Here is a 20,000-nt window from a genome sequence, read left to right on the forward strand (position 1 = left end):
TTTGGATTTTATCTGTGGGCCTCCCTAACACTGAGAGGTGGCGCAAGGAAATGTCTCATGGTCGGGCCCCGGGCAGTTACTCCCCCGACAAGCAGGAGCAGGGTTGGTGCAGGTCCGTGTCTTCCTCTGTGTCCCTCCCCCGCATGTGACTGGACACTGCGACCAGGCTGACCACGAGCTCCAGCCGCCGTCCCTCCGCACTGCACACACAAATAAACTGACCACAACACTGACCGGTGCCAAACGCCTTGGCTTTACCCCACTGGCAATTCCTCCTCTCTCCCTTCTCACACTCACAGACACACAAGGAGACAAACTGAGCGCAACACTGAGAGGAGCCACACGGCCCATTTACCTCAAGTACACGCCATTTCTAGGGGCATGTCATGCAATTAATGGATTTTAAACACACTTCATTCCTAAAGGCTTGTGACACAGTTCAAACATCTAAAGCACACGTCATTCCTAGGGGCTGGTCTCATCTATATATATACGACTAGTGTCTGTCTGTGTGTCTGTGTGTTTGTGTATTCGCCATGCACGGCCAAAGTTCTCGATGGATCTGCTTCAAATTTGGTGGGCTTATTCAGAGAGACCCCGGACACAACCTCATCGATGAGATATTTCAACACGTGCTCTCAGCTCGCAGCGCTGAACCGATTTTGCTTCCACCTCAGCTATTTTGGTTCCACCTCAGCTACCCGGGCCCCCATACCGACACACCAAAGCCAAAGTTCTCGGTGGATCTTTTTCAAATTTGGACACCGTATTCAGCTACACCCCGGACACAATATCATCGATGAGATATTTCAACACGTGCTCTCAGCGCGCAGCGCTGAATCGATTTTGGTTTTTGTGTTCATTTCACCATTATAAGTAACTCTTCCTTATCTTCTCATATTCTCCAGGTTTTCAGCGTTTACCTCCCTTCCTTCGTAATGGTGCACTATAGTGTGAGTGGAGCGTCTTCGGATATTCCCGGCGTTCTGTTACTGTTACTATTTTTAAAAGGTCAACGCAGTGTCCAGAACGTAAATTGGACCCGTAAATTATCCTCACTGTAAAAGTGCAAAGGTCGAATCCATTTATAGCCACGCGAAAAATACACTGTCATCTATCTCTCTATAGATACGGCTTCTCTGTGTTTTTGTGTGTGTGTGTGTGTGTGTGTGTGTGTGTGTGTGTGTGTCTCTATGTGAGCAACACCTGTGCATTGTTCAGTTCTGTTTGTGATGTGGTCTGGCGGCTTTTGTGTAAATTTATGTACTGGCCTTCCTTTTAGAAGCCATAACTTGCTCAGTCCTGTTTGAGTGGAGTTCGCCTCCAAAGGTGATTAACACGGTTACATTCGTCGACAAGGATGGGACTCGATATGGTCAGGAATGGCATTATGGCCACTGAATCATTTTCGTGCTGTTCCCATTCCACGAATCTGGGAGGGACCTAAGCTTGGCGGGTCCATTGTTCGGACCCGGCGAAGCCGGCGTACGGCTCTAAGTACTTCTTCCCGGCGAAGCCGGCTACCCGGCGAAGCGGGTAATGGTATTCATTCTAGTCTATATGACTAAGTGCCAAAAGGTGCTCACAGAACAGAAGACGACTTTGTTTTACAATAAAAATGTTTCTAAAAACGTGTGTCTGCTGAAAATTGGTGTGTGTGTGGATGAATGTGCGAAGAGATAGTGGACATAATTTCGTGTGTCTGACTTAAACGGTTTTGAAGTTATCTTTGTTTAAAGTCAAAAATAACGCCAAAACCGGCCATCTGAAAACGGACATCGTGATACCTTGTGTTTTGAATATGCCACAGAAAAATAACAAGAAGCACAAATGAATTGCATTTAGTTTGATTGGATGCCTGAAACATCGCTTTACAGACGAGACCAAACGTCAAATCTAAATCTCGAGAGAATTTTTTTTTCTTTTCGATAACCGAATTTTAAGGTGTCGCACGCAAGATGTGTCGTCATCACGGCATACATTTTTCAATCGCAGATATTTACTAAATTTCTTTTTCAAAAACTCTGGAATTGATGTCGACACGTCAAGCGATAACGGTGTATCAAACTGCTGTCTTTCAAGTAATCCAGCAAAGACTGCAGAACTTTTGAACAGCATTTTTGAAAACGATTTGAACATTTCGTCATAACTTGCGTGCGACAAAATGTTCGGTAATTAACAGTTATTTTCTTTTAAAAACAAAATTTACATGTACAAAGATCTACTTCATCTACGGAACCACGTGACACATTCTGTGTTCAAAATTTGTGAAGAAATCACGAACCACAAATGCGCTATCAAGTGTTGAAATTATGTCGTCAACATCTTTTCAGATCTTGCGTGCGACACCATCTTGCGTTCAACATAAAATGTCACTACCTTATCGAGTTTAATGGGTAAAACTAACTATTTGTTGTCTTAGTTTAATCTTCTTAATTAAAAGCGTAATAAAACCGAACTTCCAAGATGAATTTTAATTGAGATTAGCGAAAGAGCGGGCACGCAAGTCGACCTTAAAGTAAAAGAATGATAACACGAGCGTTTGTCGTGTTGTCTTGCGTGCAACACATTGTCCAAAAAGGAAAATGTATATTTTTCTCAGACGTTTTTTAAGTTGAAACCTTGAAACTTCACACACATTTGGGGTTTAATCGCCCCCATGCATGGTAAAAGTCTTGTTGACCCTTGTCAGATTTCAAGGTCACGGCTGGGTCACATGTGGTTCAGAAAACGGATGAAACATTCATTTTCAGAGATTTTTGAAGCTAGAACCTTCAAACTTCAAACAACGCTTTTGCTTAATGATTGTTCAACATGGAGAATTCAAGGTTGATCCTTGAGAAATGTGAAGGTCATAGCAGGGTCTCGTGTGGGTAAAAAAAAAACCATAACCTTTTTCTCAGAGTTTTTCAAAGCAAGAACCTTGAAAGTTCACATTTTTGGGCTTAATAGCCTCCATACACGGTTAAAGTCTTGTTGACCTTTGTCGAATCTCAAGGTCACATATGGGCAAATCAAAAACACGAAAATGCATCATTATCTCAGTTGTTTTTAAAGGGAGAGCCTTCAAACATCACACAACTCTCAATGATTCTCCGACTCAAAGAAGTTAAGGTAGATCCTTGTCACATGTCAAGGTCACAGAAAGGTCTCGTACGGGTAAAACAAACAAAACAAACAGATAATATTCATTTTTTCAGCTTTGTTGTTAGCTAGAATAGAGGCACATGCCACCATTCCATTCAACATGACTCATAGAAATACTATAAAGCTAGTTGAAGAAATTGACAATTTTTCAAAGTTTAAGCCAGATGGCACTGCTGTGACCTTGAAATTTGACAAACATTAACCAGGCGGTCACCTTTTTTAGAAAATATCCTTAAAGGATCTTTAACCTTACTGTGACCTTGGAATTTGATGAGGTTTAATTTAACTTGCGTAGTGTGCCAAGTTTCAAGGCCCTAGCTTCAAAAACATATGAGAAAACCTCATTGAAAAATGTATATGTTTGACCTCAACGCGACCCTGCTGTGACCTTGACTTTTTCAACCAGACTTTAATCGTGTGTGAACATTATACACTAGAACTGTGTGTATTTTCAAAGCTCGTGCTATAAACGCGCTGAATAAATTGAAAATATTCCACATTTGGACCAGATGTGACCCCGCTGTGACCTTGAACTTTGACAAAGATTAACCAGCAGGTCACTTTTAATGAGGTTTTATAAAAATGCTGAAAGTATGTGAAGTATGTAAAGTCTAACTGATCTAGTATTAAAACATGTAAGACGTGACAACGACAATTTTCCAGTTTGCAAAGGAAATTTAACCTCGCTGTGACCTTGAAATTCAATGTTGTTTAATGTGATGTGCACCATACCTGGAGGTCATTATACTTTGGTTGTGTGCCAAGTTTCAAAGCCCTGGCTTTAAAAACGTGCGAGATAACCTTAATGCTATGACTCAGTGCCGTTTTGAATGATATAACGAACAAAATTATCGTTATTTGTAAAATCATTTGGGTAAATTTATCTTTTCTTTTCGTAATTGGGTTCCAGCATCTGTTGTCTTAACAAAAATCACAATATCAGTCGTGTTTGTCAACTTTTATTTTTTAGCCCCTTTGTCCGCTTTTCGTGCGCACCTTTTGGCACTTAGTCATATATATATATATATATACGCAGGGCCGGACTACCGGGGGGGTTATGGGGGTTGCGCAACCCCCCTCCCTAGCCTAAACATGTACCTCACTTATTAATTTTTTTTTATTATTGTTTATTTTATGCCGTTTCATGCAAGGAGCGACCATTTTCCTATCTCAAAATATGACCTACTCATCAGCTTCAGGGGGCTTCGCCCCCTGACCCCCACAAGGGGCTCTGCCCCTTGACCCCGCCAGGGGGAACATCCCCCTGGACCACCACTGGCAACCCCCCCCCCCTCCTCTTCGCCTAGTCCGGCCCTGTATACGACTTGTGTCTGTCTGTCTGTGTGTTCGCGATGCACGGCCAAAGTTCTCGATGGATCTGCTTCAAATTTGGTGGGCATATTAAGGTAGACCCCGGACACAACCTGGTCGATGAGAATTTTGAACACTTGCTCTCAGCGCGCAGCGCTGAACCGATTTTGGTTTTTCTGTAGATCCACTACATTCATTCTCAGTAACTCTTCCTTATCTTCTCCAGTGTTTTGCGTTTATATCCCTTCCTTCGTGTGGCGTCAATCCATATTCCCGTTACTATGTTTAGAAGGTCACTGTCCACAACGCTCAATCCATATTCCCGTTACTATTTTTAGAAGTTTTCCTTCGTGTGGCGTCAATCGCGTACGGTGCGCCACTCACCCGGCGAACGGTGCGCACTCACCCGGAGAAGCCGGCGTACGGTGCGCCACTCACCCTTCGCCGGGTATTCGGCTCTACTTCTTTCCGGGTATTCATCTAGTAGTTCATATATTTCAAGCACACGTCATTCCAAGGGGCTTGTCACAAAGTTCATACATCTCAAGCACACACCATTCCTAAGGGCGTGTCACACAGCTCCTGCATCTCAAGAACACGCAATTAGTAAGGGCTTCTCAAACATATCAAGCACACGTCGTTCTTAGAGACTTGGCGCACAGTTCATACATCTCAAGCACACACCATTACTGGGGCCTTGTCACACAGTTCATACACCCAAGCAAACGTAATTCTAAGGGCATTTTAACACAGCTCATACATCTCAAACACACGTCACTTATAGGGGCTTGTCACACAGTTACACACCTGAAACACACGTCATACCTAGATGCTTTTTACACAGTTTATACGTCCCAAGCACACGTCATACCTTGAGGCTTGTCACACAGTTCATACACGGCCGTGCTGTGGGGAAAGGGTGGCTGCTAAACACAGCCAGCAGCTAAAGTAGCAGGAACGAAACCTTGTCAACAGCTGTGGGGTACCTAACCACCGTGGCTCCCCCCTCCCCCCCCCCCCCCCCCCATCCCCCCTCCTGGCAGTTACTTCACGCTCCCTTCTCACACTCACAGACACACACAAGGAGACAAACTGATCACAACTGAGAGGAGCCACGTGAGTTTCAAGCACACATCATTTTTCGGGGCTTGTCACACAGTTCATACATCTCAAGCACACGCCATTTTTCGGGGCTTGTCACACAGTTCATACATCTCAAGCACACGCCATTTTTGGGGGGCTTGTCACACAGTTTATATGTCTCAAGCACACAGCAGATGTAGGAACTGTGCAACACGCCCCAAGGTGCGTAATTGAGATGTATGAACTGTGTGACAAGCCTCTAGGAATGCTGTGTGCTTGAGATGTGTGAACTGTGTCAAGCCCCTAGGAATAACGTGTTCATACATTTCAATCACACGCCATACCCAGGGGCTTGTCAAACAGTTTATACATCTCAAACACACGCCATTCCTAGGGGCTTGTCAAACAGTTTATACATCTCAAACACACGCCATTCCTAGGGGCTTGTCAAATAGTTGATACATCTCAAACACACGCCATTCCTAGGGGCTTGTCAAATAGTTTAAACTTCTCAAACACACGCCATTCCTAGGGGCTCCCCATTTGAATTGTAGTTTGTTACGTTACGTCATTGCACTGCCTGTTTCAACGCAGAAATGAGGTCAATACAAACAAAACAAGAGGCGAAACCTTCAAGGCTCCCGTGAGAAATCGACAAACAGTAACACAAGCTCAAGTCACTCCGTCACACGCACATGCACACGCACGTGCACACACACCACACACACACAACACACTCAGAGTTAAAACTAACGCATCATATTTACTCCATGTATAATTTTTAAAAGAAGTCAAACAAATACAATGACTGTGTATTTGTTGTTGGTGTAGTTGTTCCTGAAGGAGATCTTGTGCAATCCCCCCTCTCTCTCTCTCTCTCTCTCTCACACGCACACACACACACACACACACACACACACTCACACACACACACACACACACACACACACACACACACACACACACACACATACACACACACACACACTTTTATACTGCATCAGCATAATTATCATGGCAAAGTTTATCTACAATCATTAACTTACTCTAGAGCTTGCGTATCAAGATAATATATTCTTGGAATTGTCATACGACTAAGATTTAAAGATATGGGCGTCACGATGGTCACACTCAGACAGGTTCACATGAGGTTATTTGCCCTGGTCCTCGCACTCCGAAGTCTCTGATATTGTTCAGTGACACATTGTCCTGCTGGCAACCAGCTCCACGTGCTTGGGCATGAACGGTCACCAAGAAGACCATTATCTCTCATATACTGGCTGTGTGAAAGCTATTAAGGTCAATGACAGAAAAACCGTGTACTTCCTCACTGCAGCCCAGGGAATTTGTTTAATCCTGTCCCACTCAATTATCGGAATGTTCCTGTACACTATGTCTTTGTATCAGAGAATTGTAATGTTAATTTGTAAGGACGTCCTTTCCTGAAACAAATGAAGAGATGGATTACAACGCTGCAGTGTTCTCTGCCCTGGATTGTAGCTTGCCCGTCGTAACGAGAAGACGGAGGCCCTTCTCGTTGGAACACGACAGAAGATTGCTTCCCTCACTGTGACCGACCTCCAGCTGGATGACGCGACTGTTCCATTCTCCCCTGCTGTCAAGAGCCTTGGCGTCTTTCTCGACTCCACTCTCTCCATGCAGACACACATCTCCTTCATCATCAAGACCTGCTTTTTCCACCTACGACGCATCGCCTCCATTCGTCGCTACCTCACCCACGACGCCTGTGTCAAGCTGGTTGTCTCCCTCATCTTCAGTCGTCTGGACTACTGCAACTCCCTTCTGGCCGGCCTCCCCGCCTCATCCATTCATGGCCTACAACGAGTCCAGACCGCCGCTGCCAGGCTGACGTTGAGGAAGACGAAGCGAGACCACATCACCCCCCTACTTCGCTCCTTGCACTGGCTCCCTGTCAACACCCGAATCTCCTACAAACTGTCCACTCTGGTCTACAAGTCAGGGCTCGACAATAACGAATGCCCGACAGCCCGGGGCAAGCGTTTGAACCTGTCGGGCAAGTAAACCTTATGACCAGCTGCCCGACGGGGCAAGTGACAATATGTCAGTGAAAATTAAAATGTATTCAAATACCTTGGCGTACAAAGGACCAAACTTCCGAAGAACAAGACTCTTCCAATGTTTCCCCCAATGTTATCGATCGCTTCTGCTAACCGAAAATGCTTTCGTTCATGTATTCACCCCATTCAGGAATTTCCGATTTGGTGACATTTCTTTAATCTAACGCGGCTTCTCATTGGTTTAGGTCACGGCTAAGAGCCAATCAATGAAGAGCTGTCTGAAAACTGAGAAGCACAGTTCAAAATGGCTTCGCAGTCGTCGATGTTTTCCTTTTTAACAACTACAAAGCGCATGAAACGTGTTATGAGTGACTGGCGTTCAAGCCTGAACACAGAGACTCTGTCCATGCTCACGTACTTGAGCATTGAAGGGCCAGAATCTGATGGCTACAACTCAGCTCTTGCTGTTCAAAGGTGGTGGGAAGAGGGAGAGAGAGCAAGAAGACCAACGTAGTCGTTAAGCAATGATAATAAATAAATACCTTCACTTGTTGAAAGAAAGAAATGCTTGCAAAACATCTTTGAGCAAAAGAGTCAGTGTGTTACTGTTTGCGTTACTCCGTTTTATTGTTTTATATCTCATTCTCTATTTAGTTTATTGTGGCAAGTAAAAAAAAAATGGGGCAAGTAGTTTTGATGTGTACTTGCCCGACAGGGCAAGTTGTCAGAAAAGTTAATGTCAAGGCCTGCAAGTGTCTCAACGACTCTGCTCCCGAGTACCTTCAATCTTCCCTGGACCTGTACACCCATCCCTCCGACCGTCCCCTTCGTTCTGCTGCTGACCCTCTCCGCCTCCACATCCCTCGCTCGAAACTCGCATCTGCTGGTCAGCGTGCATTCCCCTCCGCGGGCCCGTCCGTCTGGAACTCCCTGCCGCTTGAGCTTCGTCAGAGCCCCTCTCTTGACGCGTTCAAGAGTAGGTTGAAGACTCAGTTCTTCCCGTAGCTGGCTGCGACTTTCATGCTCGACGTGATGTGTTGTGCTCCAAAAGACATTCTTGTGCTGTGCTCTGTGAGAGGTGTTTTCTTTGTGCTTAATATTATTTTGTTTGGACCTAGCTATTGATGTGTACATCGTTGTTAAACAGTTGTTTGGTCTATGTTTACCAGGGTTTGCTAGTGTGTGATAGGGTGCGTGTCCGTCTGAAGATGTTAGTTTCTTTGTTAGTCCTATGTTGACAACTCTTTGACAAGCGCTTAGAACTGTACCCACGGAATACGCGCTATATAAGCTTCATTTTGATTGATTGATTGATGGTAAATCAGCAGTAGATAATTATGCGGGTGCTGTGTTCATTTGGAAATCTACCATCAACGTATCTGTCTTTTGCACTGCAGATACTAAGCAATAGGTACCTGCCATGTGGTCACTTTTTCCACTGCTGTCCTCAGTCATATACTTTTCATCAAGACTTGTCACCATGCCGAGTGGATTTAAATTCAGAAGTCGTCATGTGGCTGAGGCATTGTCACAAAGATGTGAGTAGCATATTTGTGAGGTACACGTCGTGTTTTTAACCTCCCTAAATGTTGTACAGGCGATGCGTAGCTGACCGGACTGGCGTTATTCACGTGTTTTGTGTGTTTCACGCAAAACTGGCTTTAGCTTGAGATGAGCTGTGTTTGAGATTTTCAACCGGGAAGGTTGTCGGCGCGTGTCAGATTTGTTCTGGGAACAAGTACTCTTTCAAGAGACGGGTCTCTTAAGGTAAATGATTTACTATGTTGTATATTATTGACGTTGGAATACATAGCTGGAGCGTAAAGGTTAGTGTATATAAAGTGCACCAAATCTTAGTGTGAAGCGTTGAGAGAATTCTTGATGTAATTGTATTAGGGTTTTTCATGGGGAATTTCTTGAACATAATTGCTACGCATTTATGTTATGCTTAAGACGGTCATGCTTTGTATGGGGAGTGTTATTCATAGATTAAGTATTAGTTTGGATATTGAATGTGGACGGAATGTGAACGTGGAATGAACGAGAATGTATGAGTGGTACATGAACGTTTGGAAGAAGAGATGGTTTTAGAGAATGTTGTATTAAGACTTGGTTAAATTCTTTAGGAGTTTCCATGAGGGATTTCCATGGCGTGTAAGGGAGGGTCCTTACACGGGAGAAGCGCGGGACGATGGTGGCGAGCAAGGGACCACATCGACGCAGATGACTAGACGAGTGGAGTCTTCATCGATACCGGTCGTAGCTGACGACGGTTGTTTCCGCTAAGGGCGGAAGGGTTTCTCGGGGAGAAACATGAAAGGTGTGTGTTGGCATCTTCAGTGAAAGGTGTGTGTTGGCATCTTCAGTGAAAGGTGTGTGTTGGCATCTTCAGTGAAAGGTGTGTGTGGGCATCTTCAGTGAAAGGTGTGTATTGGTATCTTCAGTGAAAGGTGTGTGTTGGCATCTGTGTGTGTTGGCATCTGAATTCATTATTCTACGAGGATTCAGCGAGACAAGGAAGTGAACTGGCGACATGCAGTGAGCCGTGATTCGAACTCGTGAGTGTCTGTCGGTACCTTCCTGTGTGCGTTAATCTATATTTGAGAAAGTATTGTTATAATATGTATTTACATACATTGAGTGAAAGCTGGAAGATTGTGCGAACTGTGTGTCGAAAAGTTGTTTCGTATTGATGTATTTAAAGTGAAGAAGTGTTTTTTTGGTTGAGGAAATAATGAGCCTGCATCCTCCCAAATTCTGTTTTTGAAGTGTTTGGTGTGAAAAGGGTAGAGACAGTGCAATAGGGCAGAACACGTACATTTAATTCACATGCAAACCACTTCGTGACAGGCATATCTGACATAGCGTCGATCTTGTTGTAGCTTATCCTCCTTTCTGAAACAAAAGGCAAAATACGATTAGTTGTGATGACTACAACCTACACAAATAAAAACAGTGTTTTGATACTGAATAGTCGGGTTATACAAGCTACTTTACCTATGCAGCATGCATGGGAATCCTACATTATGCGTAACATGTCAACTGACTGCAGCAGCCTGGTTCTTAAAACAATTCTGACGGTCAACACAGTCAACACACTATTCACAGTCCATTTTGAGGAGCAACTGAGGTACTCTCCAGTGGTGGATTTAGGAGGGGGCGGGGAAGGGGGCCCGGACCCCCCCTATAGGGAAAGAGAGAGAGATTCAGGTGGGGGGGGTGGGGTCATGCACCCGACCCACCCTGGCATTTTCGGGCGCTTTGCACCCTCAATTCAGGCGCTTCGCGCCTTCAAGTTCGTGAAAAGTTTGGGTGTGCCCCCCTTTCCTGGATCCACCCTTGCTATCTGATGGTCTTGGTTGAATGATAACGATCAACTCAGAAGGAAGAAATCAACAGAGGAAAAAATAAACCATTAACATTAACCGCTGAAAAATACAGAATCACATGTGCCATTATGTAGAACAAAATTCCACAGCAAGCTTTCTTTGGACGACTGTCGTTGTCTCAAAACTCGCATGCTACCTGCTGTCCAACAGAAGCTAATCTAACGTTGTGCTGCCTTGAAAAAAAATGCCAACAAAGCCAAGGAAGCTGTTGCAAGGTGAGTTTAGTTACCAAACGTTACGGACATTAACGAATCGTGATAAGCTTACTGCGTAAACAGCAAATAGTATAATCAAAGAGAAAAGTCTGGAATGAAACGCGATACAGATCTAGGTAGATCTAGCATTCACAAATTGTCTGTAGAAAGGCACCACATTTTACAGACAGAACCATGACAGAGCATGTTTTGAAACTGAGGCAAAATCTTAATAATTTTGACTTTGAGAACAGATTCCTCCCGTTTCCTTATATCTGCATGTTCAAGTAAATAGTAGACAGTTTTATACGGGCAGAGTAAACTTGAGACTCTACTGCAAGTCTTGAAATTCACATAAATCGAACCAAGAACAAAGACATCCAAACATTACAGGCAGTTTAGATCAACTAATTTCACTGGAGGTGACTGCCTAGCACTGTTTTTCATATCCGTGTCTGCTGAAATAGAAAGAAATTAAACAAAACGAATGATCAGTAAGCTTAATTATGTGACACGCTTTATGAGTGGGAGACACTAGATCTGTTTGTACTTACATTGTTACTGGGGACACGACTGCCAGATTGACACTGCGCTTTTGACAGCTGATCTTCCCTGCGCAGACACTGGAAACACGCTGTGCAGATCAAACTGTTGGAAATCTCCTTTGGCTTTGGTATCTTCTTTATCTATTTTTCTTGAGCTAAGAAATCGAATAATGTGAAATCGTCTTCCCCGAATCGGCGAATGCAGAGGTGAGAACTGGAAAGTGAGTCTAAACCACAATCCTTTACGCGACCTGACCTGGTCTTGACCCCTGACCTGGTCTACATACCACACACAACACAAACCAGTCACCTGCTTTTACCCGCCCAAAACCCCCCACCACCCGTTTTCTGTGGATACACTCTTTAACTACACACATGCCGACAAAATGTTGACCATTGCTTCAATACTTTGAAGATGTTGCTTGAAAAATAACCAGGTGAAATGAGCATTTCGGTGTTTAGTCAAATGTTAAAGTTTCTACCACAGACATACACACGCACGCACGCACGCACAGACAGACAAAGTTACGATCGCATAGGCTACACTTACGTGAGCAAAAAAACTGCACGTTTACGTACAAAGCCGAACTGCAATTTACCAAGGGAAATGAAAATAAGGGGCGAATGTTGACTGCCAGTGAAAAGCAGACAGAAGCTACGAGACAATGAGTAGATCTAAATAGACCAGTTTACGCTACGAGACAATGAGTAGATCTAAATAGACCAGTTTACGCTACGAGACAATGAGTAGATCTAAATAGACCAGTTTACGCTACGAGACAATGAGTAGATCTAAATAGACCAGTTTACGCTACGAGACAATGAGTAGATCTAAATAGACCAGTTTACGCTACGAGACAATGAGTAGATCTAAATAGACCAGTTTACGCTACGAGACAATGAGTAGATCTAAATAGACCAGTTTACGCTGCGCAACGTATCAAAACGCTCGATATCAACAATTGCCAGGCCAAACAGAATTTCCATGATGCATTAAATGACGTCAAAGCCTTTGACGTCATTTTCTTACGCGATCTTTATCCATAGACTTGGAAACTACGGAATTTCTACCCGGCCAAAGCGGCTTTGGATGGCGTTTGCTCAAAAAATGGGGGCGCCCATGTCACCCACCGTATTTTAGTTAGTATGTTGCCAATTTTTGGTGAACTTCCATTTCCAACTGTAGCCCCTGATCGGGAACAACGAATCCTTCTTTATCATGTATTATCGGCATGAACATTTCTCAATGCAGGAGTGGATTTTTACGTGTATTTTGATTCAAATGTGATGTCGCCACAGCGTCTGTCCGTCTCTCTCTCTCTCTCTCTCTCTCTCTCTCTCTCTCTCTCTCTCTCTCTCTCTCTCTCTCTCTCTCTTTCACAATCTCTCTCTCTCTCTCTCTTTCTCTCTCTCTCTCTTTCTCTCTCTCTCTCTTTCTCTCTCCAGACACATACACAAACACACAGACACACAAACAGACACAGGTGGACACACACAGGTGGACACACACACACACACACACACACACACACACACATACATACACCACACACACACACCAAACCATCACCCTCATCTCGATTTCTAGTCTGCTTGCAACGAGTCTAAACTTGGCACAATGTCAAGAAATCAAAATGCCACTTACTGCAGACGGGGCAGTCAGGTGGCTGGATTGCGCAGGGTTTAGTTCGTCTGCTAGTCCCCTGGCAGAACCAATCACCACGGCAGACGGGCTTTGGACTATTGCAATCACGTGATGATACCAGCATCACAGGTGTGGCCGGTGTACGGTTGCAGGACACTGGGCAATTCGACCACTCGAACCAGTGGCCCCAACCTCCCCGCACTGCACACACACACACACACACACACACACACACACACACACACACACACACACACACACACACACACACACACACACACACACACACACACACACACACACACACACACTCCAGCTGACATTTTCATGCTTTTACTCTGAAAGTTGTCGAAAACAAATTCACATTTTGGCCATGTCTGCTGATTATCAATATACCTACAATTGTGTGAAATGTATTGACTTTTGCTCCCAAAAGAACTGAGAAAATACCAACGTAAAGTATTTACGAACATGACCCCACCGTCACACCATTATTTGACTAGGGTCAACCAAACTAGGGTCATGTTGGCAGAGTGTCACACCCTTGAAGTTTTCAAAGTTTCAAAGCAGTAGCTTCAAAAACGTCAGAGATAATGTTTAGTTATTATAAATCAATTATGACCCCATGTGACCCCAAAATTTGACGAAGGTCAACCTTACCCGGAACATTTCGTTAGATCATCAAACCCTTAACGTGTGCAAAGTTTCAAAGGTCTAGCTTGAAAAACGTCCGAAATAACATCAACATCATGTTTTTTGTCCACGGGCGGACGGACGGACGGACGGACGGACGGGCGGACGGACGGACGGGCGGACGGACGGACGGACGGGCGGACGGACGGACGGGCGGACGGACGGACGGACGGACGGACGGACGGACGGGCGGGCGGACGGACGGACTGACGGACGGACGAAAGGGCGGACGGACGGACGGACGGCCGTCCATACGGACTGACACGGATGGATATTCAGACTCACCTATTACTCAGGTGAGTCAAACATTGTATCAAAGTTTTCGAATGTGCCATGTCCTACCACAGGTTACAAACCAGACAACATGAATCATGCTGTGTTCCTCTTGAGAACGTGCCATGTCCTACCAAAGGTTACAAACCAGACAACATGAATCATGCTGTGTTCCTCTTGAGAACGTGCCATGTCCTACCAAAGGTTACAAACCAGACAACATGAATCATGCTGTGTTCCTCTTGAGAACGTGCCATGTCCTACCAAAGGTTACAAACCAGACAACATGAATCATGCTGTGTTCCTCTTGAGAATGTACCATGTCCTACCAAAGGTTACAAACCAGACAACATGAATCATGCTGTGTTCCTCTTGAGAACGTGCCATGTCCTACCAAAGGTTACAAACCAGACAACATGAATCATGCTGTGTTCCTCTTGAGAATGTGCCATGTCCTACCAAAGGTTACAAACCAGACAACATGAATCATGCTGTGTTCCTCTTGAGAATGTGCCATGTCCTACCAAAGGTTACAAACCAGACAACATGAATCATGCTGTGTTCCTCTTGAGAAAGTGCCATGTCCTACCAAAGGTTACAAACCAGACAACATGAATCATGCTGTGTTCCTCTTGAGAACGTGCCATGTCCTACCAAAGGTTACAAACCAGACAACATGAATCATGCTGTGTTCCTCTTGAGAACGGTGTCCCTCGTGGCCCTGTTCACACTCTACACGCCGGCACTCTCTGACGTCATATCCATGCATGCGTGTGAGGACAATAGTATGCTGATGACACCCAGATAAAGGGTTGTGGTCCCCCCTCCCCCGCCCCCCCCCCCCCCCCGCCCCCCCTATCCTTCCGGCTCCCCTATAATCTTCCGAAAGAGATTTTATAAGACTGAACATTGCATCAAAGATGAAACAAGAAGGGCAAAGCCCATACGACTCACATGCTTTGCACATTTTTCCTACCAAAATACATGTGACCTTGACCCAAGGTCAAGGTCATCCAAGGTCATGCAACACAAAGCTGTTAATTCAAGACATAGGAAGTACAATGGTGCTTATTGGCTCTTTCTATCATGAGATATGGTCACTTTTAGTGGTTCACTACCTTATTTTGGTCACATTTCATAAGGGTCAAAATGACCTTGACCTTGATCATATGTGACCAAATGTGTCTCATGATGAAAGCATAACATGTGCCCCACATAATTTTTAAGTTTGAAACAGTTATCTTCCATAGTTCAGGGTCAAGGTCACTTCAAAATATGTATACAATCCAACTTTGAAGAGCTCCTGTGACCTTGACCTTGAAGCAAGGTAAACCAAACTGGTATCAAAAGATGGGGCTTACTTTGCCCTATATATCATATATAGGTGAGGTATTGAATCTCAAAAACTTCAGAGAAAATGGGAAAAATGTGAAAAATAGCTGTTTTTTAGGCAGCATTTATGGCCCCTGCGACCTTGACCTTGAAGCAAGGTCAAGATGCTATGTATGTTTTTTGGGGCCTTGTCATCATACACCATCTTGCCAAATTTGGTACTGATAGACTGAATAGTGTCCAAGAAATATCCAACGTTAAAGTTTTTCGGACGGACGGACGGACGGACGGACGGACGACTCGGGTGAGTACATAGACTCACTTTTGCTTCGCATGTGAGTAAAAAAACCCCGTGTTCGCTCTTGCGATCGACACCTGCATCAGTAGGAATAGTGTGGAGAAAAGCGACTACAGGAATAATTTGTCTTTTCTCCATATGCAATTTTCTTCTTAAAGTTCATAGAGTGAAGAATAAGAGAAGGCATAGAGAGCAGAATATATAATCTAAGTTAGCATTGAAACGGTGTGGAATTAAGATTCACACTCTAAAATCATATTTGTTCTTTTCCTTAGTAAATGGTTTGGAAATAGGTATGATCCAGTCCTTTCTCATTGTTCTCTCGCGGTAGAATTTAATTGGCTCTGACACCATGGCGCCGAACTGACTGGATTCAAGTTATGGAGGTCGGAGGGGCCAGTCTGTGAACCTTTTTCCCCCCTCTCCCAATGTAACCTTTCTGTATTGTCTTTTTAACCCCTCGGTCACTTCTCCTGTCATAACCCCCTACGCCTTTGTTTGTGCGCGAGGGCAGTCAGCGAGGGCAGTCAGCCAGGGCAGTCAGCGAGGGCAGTCAGCCAGGGCAGTCAGCGAGGGCAGTCAGCCAGGGCAGTCAGCGAGGGCATTGTTTTGCTACATCCACCTCTCCCTCCCTCCTCCCCAACCCCTTTTCCTTTTTGACCTAATTCTTTACTTCTATGTTGCTGTGCTTTTGTTAATAATACTTGTTACACACAGACGAACACACACACACACACACACACACACACACACACACACACTCACACTCTCTCTCTCTCTCTCTCTCTCTCTCTCTCTCTCTCTCTCTCTCTCTCTCTTTTCTGTAGCTTTTTTATCAATCTTTCTTTTACCCATGTATTCAATATAAACGTGTATTCTGTATTTATGTGTTTAGTAGAATGTAGATTTTATGTTTATCATCTACATACGAGAAGCCTGTTGAGTATACACTGTGTTTGATTGTGGTTAACTTGTAACTGCATACGTTATTTTGGTGTGACATGACTATTTTGCGAGGTAATAGTCAGAGGTTTTGCACTCTGATCGCAGTGTTGATAACCAATGAGTGTTTGGTATGAAATGATGCGTCGAAGAATTTCAATTTTATTGATGTATTTCTTTATAACGGTTCTGATGTAGTTTTCTTAGTACAGGAGTTTTTGTGTATTTTTGAGGGATTTTAACTGAGCTGCTGTGGAGGCTGACAGCAGCCTCGAAACTCTCCCCCTCCCTCCCCATTTTTGTTTGTGGTCCCAGAGCGACGTTTTCATTGGTTCCTTAGCTGTGACGTCAGGGACAGTCATGGAAGGTATATATGTCACAGTGGAAATGAGAATCCAGTGAGATTCCGAATCGCACTAGTGGAGATTGGAATTCCAGTTTGCACTCATCTCCACATTATTTCCCCCAATTCCTATTTCCCCTAGTGCAAACTGGAATTCCCATCTCCACTGAAACTGGATTCCCGTTTGCACTAGGGCAAACTGGAATTCCAATCTTCACTAACAAATATCCAGTGGAGATGAGAATTCTAGTTTGCCCTAGTGCAAACTGGAATTCCAATCTCCACTAGTGCGATTCGGAATCTCACTGGATTCTCATTTCCACTGTGACATATATATAAGCTATTAGTTTTTGAGGTTCGGCGGTAGTCTGAGCAACCAACCTGACTTCGTGTCTAAAAGGTATACTGGACTCCCCACTTAGAGTTACAGCATTGCTCCTTTGGGAATGGTTGTGGGAGGGTCCCAACCTGAGTACCGAACGGTTGTGGGAGGGTCCCAACCTAGTATTGAAGTTGTCTTCCGGGGTCTGAGCAACCAACATGACTTTGTTGTCTAAATGGTATACCGGACTCCGCCCTGTGGACTGAACTAACAGGGTTAAAAACAAACGTTCCGCAGTCCCAGGTTGCCACACGGCGAGTAAAGTGGCGTCGCTTTACTCTTTTACTTTATTTTTATTCAGGCCCCGAATCCCTGCCCAAATTTTCAGCCATTTTAGGACATAGCATATTTTTTTTCAAGTCTCAAGTAGTGTATTTTTGCAAAGTGTACCTACGGGTCATGCCCAAATTTTCAGCCCTTTTAGGACTTAGAATATTTTTTTAAGAGTAGCAAAATTACCGGAATAGAGTGAACCAATGTACAGATATACTTTCTGAAAAGAATCTACGCCTTGTATTGAGTTGTTTTCATGATTTGTTTTGATTCAATACAATTTTGAACTTCACCCGCCTCTTCTTGAGTTTATATTCTGTGTGTCTGTTTGTCCTGTCGTGTGATTGCCAACCTGACAAAAGACCTTCAAACACGTATAACATCTAAGACACAGAAACAGACAGTTAGAGTTAATGTGAAGCTCGTCTCACTTTCGGGGTACAAATTGGTGTCAGAAATGTAAAGCTAAGACCGCTCGGCTTTACAATAGCATAGCACACGAAATACGCAAGGTAGCAAACAAAAACAATCTGTTCAGGGTAGATAATTGGTTTGAATTTCTTCTCGTATGTCAAAGTTGCAAAGTTTTGCCTATTGTGATTTTTGGTCGATTTTTCATTCGGCCCTTCCGTTTTTGTCTGGTCGATTTTGAGGGTACCCTTACTTGAGCGGCGGTCACGTGATCCTCGTAAAAGAAATATTTAATCAAAAAGGTGATCTTGAAGGTTAAGTGAACGGCCTTTACTGGCATATACAGTTCTAATGAAATGACACAGGGACTTATGTTTTAATTTGGGTTTAAAATCTGTTGAAATAATTGTTTGGCCCAGTTTAGATCCTAATTCAACAAAACAACACCAACCCAACTCAATGTTGACTTTGTATGAGCCGAACATTACCCCGCTGTGACCCCAAAATGTGACGAGGGTAGTGGCGTGGTGGTAAGACGTGGGCCTCCTAATCGGAAGGTCGTGTGTTCGAGTCCCGGTCGCTGCCGCCTGGTATGTTAAAAGTGGAGATTTTTCCGATCTCCCAGGTCAACTTATGTGCAGACCTGCTAGTGACTTAACCCCCTTTGTGTGTACACGCAAGCACAAGACCAAGTGCGCACGGAAAAGATCCTGTAATCCATGTCAGAGTTCGGTGGGTTATAGAAACACGAAAATACCTAGCATGAGAGATGTTCAACGTGCGGGCTACCTCACCTGCCTTGACCTCTCACCAATTCATTGTAAAGCGCTTAGAGAACGTCAAGCGCTCACATATTATTATTAGTGTTTAAAGTTTCAAAGCTCTTGCTTCAAACACACGCGAGATCAACTCAACGTTTAGTTTTTCGTCAACGGACGGCCGGCCTAACACTGCTCATTACTGAGACTCTCCTGATTACTCAGGTGAGCCAAAAAGAGAAAGATAACAACAGCCAAGAACAATTCAAACAAGAACCCTTACCGCAGCAATCTTGTGAATTACAGTCGTGTTTTACGACATCAGTCTCCATATGGTCACAAAAGTGGAAACAAGGGTCGCCCTTCTTCACTATGCATTTACGTGATCTCTCGGTCACCCCCACGCCGCATGTCTTGGTGCACTCCGTCCAGCGGGTCCATCCCCGCCACCAGTTCAATTCGTCTGCATGGAAAGGGAGAGAGAGAGAGAGAGAGATTAAGAAAGAGAGATTAAGAGAGAGAGAGAGAGGGAGACAGAGAGATTGAGAGAGAGAGAGAGAGCGAGAGAGAGAGAGCGAGAGAGAGAGAGAGAGAGAGAAATTAAGAGAGATAGAATAAGAGAGAGAGATAGAGACAGAGAGAGAGAGATAGAGAGAGAGAGATAGAGAGAGACAGAGACAGAGAGAGAGAGACTGAGAGAGATGATGGAACTTTATTTTTCAAGGATAGAGGTTTAAGGCGACGCCTTTTCTTACTAACCGGTCCTTACTTCTAAGGAGAGAGACAGAGAGACAGAGAGAGAGAGAGAGAGAGAGAGAGAGAGAGAGAGAGAGAGAGAGAGAAAGAGAGAGAGAGAGATTAAGAGAGAAAGATAGATTAAGAGAGAGAGAGAGAGAGAGAGAGAGAGAGAGAGAGAGAGAGAGAGAGAGAGAGAGAGAGAGA

At 44.2% G+C, this 20,000-nt stretch overlaps 1 protein-coding gene and 1 long non-coding RNA gene across 3 annotated transcripts in view; both read right to left on the bottom strand.

The window, feature by feature from the left end:
- The window catches only part of LOC138950078 (gonadotropin-releasing hormone II receptor-like), a 317,174-nt gene that overhangs the window by 51,341 nt on the left and 245,833 nt on the right, over positions 1-20,000 (bottom strand). The window lies entirely within an intron of this gene.
- Positions 7-20,000, bottom strand: part of LOC138950092 (uncharacterized) — a 30,500-nt gene continuing 10,506 nt past the window's right edge. For both annotated transcript variants that reach the window (XR_011450493.1, XR_011450490.1), the window contains exons 4-6: positions 19,342-19,521; positions 13,354-13,554; positions 7-200 (exon numbers count right to left, since the gene is read on the bottom strand). This is a non-coding gene — a long non-coding RNA (uncharacterized lncRNA). The remainder of the gene's footprint in view (positions 201-13,353; positions 13,555-19,341; positions 19,522-20,000) is intronic.

Source organism: Littorina saxatilis, linkage group LG1 (genome assembly GCF_037325665.1).
Source record: "Littorina saxatilis isolate snail1 linkage group LG1, US_GU_Lsax_2.0, whole genome shotgun sequence".
Taxonomy (NCBI): domain Eukaryota; kingdom Metazoa; phylum Mollusca; class Gastropoda; order Littorinimorpha; family Littorinidae; genus Littorina; species Littorina saxatilis.